Consider the following 1599-nt stretch of genomic DNA (forward strand, 5'->3'; position numbering starts at 1 on the left):
ACTTACAATTCCCGCCAATTAGAATGAGGTATGTATGTATGTATATATGTATGTAGTATTAAAATGAAACCATTAAAGTGAAATTGTCATTACAGTATCGAAATGTGATTGTTTCAGTTTTGATACTGAAATAGTTTTCTTTTACTGTCAGTGTTTCTCCTTCCTTTCTTTTTGTATTTGTTGTTGGATTGTTCGTAAAGGTTCATAAGAGAAAGTAGGAGTTGAAAGGATTTGGATTCGTTATTAGGAAATTTTTGGAGTGAAAAATGACGCAGTGACCTAACAAATTGTATTTAGAATATTAATTGCGATTGTTTAATCCAAGAAATTTGGAATTGTGTAAATGTATGAATGTTAAACATACACACACACAGAGAACATCTGCCTTTTATAGTATAGATACACATACATACACGACGGGCTCCTCTTTGTTTCTGTCTACTAAATCCATTAACAAGGCTTTGGTTGGCCAGAGGCTATAGTAGAAGAGACATGCCCAAGGTGCCACGCAGTGGGACTGAACCCGGAACCATGTAGTTGGGAAGCACAATGAGAAATTACTTGATGTAGAAATTGCGACTGTTAGAACAACAGTCACTATATGTGGACAGTCGAAAGTGGGATGGGAGTGTAATAACATCAAAGAGAAAAATAATATTCACAAATTTTATTCGCCAGCACTGGTTAGTAATACAAACTTAGTAGTAATTGTAGTAAATGACAATGGCAACAATTTGTGCTGCTCACACACTTTCAGTGTGTTGGAAGCCAAGTTAACGGTCTGTTGTCAGAGAGTAAGAAAGAATAAGAATTGCGTTGTCCCTTTCCATTTGGCCAAAACATGCTCTCAGTTAGCAGGCAGTAACCAGAGAGAGAGGAAAATGCAAACTTTTAATTCAGTTATATAAGGTTTGTCCAAGAAGTAGATCAAACCTAAAACAAAGGATTGACCTTTCCACAACCACTGAAGGTCTCGCAGAACACATTCTCATTAATCTCTAAGCATAGAGATAAGACAGAAAATATCAGACAGTCGTCTGACAAGCAACAGGTACATGGATTCAGTTACAAACATGTTCTAATTGATGTGCAATGCTGCATAAATTAGCTGAAGTAGAAAATGGATTTTTAAGAGGAACTGATTGTGGTGTGGAAGATTTGGGTTAATGTTTACTTTAACATCCGGTCACCAAAACAAAAAAAAAATGTGTATTAAACGAATATGAAGACAAATATTTGCGCCAATGAACCAGGCAATGGGGAGAGGACTTTCAGAAAATTCACATCTAATTTTTTCTCTCATAACTTTTAAGAAAATGGATATCTTTCGGTGAAATTTCAAACGGCATAGATTATAATTATAAAGAAATTTGTGGGGAAATTTTTTTACTGAAGGGATGGAAAAAAAACTCAATATGTTAGCGTTCCGAAACTTTTTTTTCAATCTTGCAAAAACACGAAGATTAAGAATAAACAGAAAAAGTACACAAATATATTTTACATACCTGTCGTATACGTCGGTTTTGTTTTTTTTCACTTTAAAGGTGGATTAATCCCAACAAAATAACAATCACCTTTAAAGTGAAAAAAACAAAACCG

General features: G+C 34.4%; 1 protein-coding gene across 3 annotated transcripts in view; it reads right to left on the minus strand.

Moving 5' to 3' along the window:
* The window catches only part of LOC106875851 (N-acetyltransferase ESCO2), a 52560-nt gene that overhangs the window by 48078 nt on the left and 2883 nt on the right, over positions 1–1599 (minus strand). The window lies entirely within an intron of this gene.

This window comes from Octopus bimaculoides, chromosome 23 (genome assembly GCF_001194135.2).
Source record: "Octopus bimaculoides isolate UCB-OBI-ISO-001 chromosome 23, ASM119413v2, whole genome shotgun sequence".
NCBI classification, from domain to species: domain Eukaryota; kingdom Metazoa; phylum Mollusca; class Cephalopoda; order Octopoda; family Octopodidae; genus Octopus; species Octopus bimaculoides.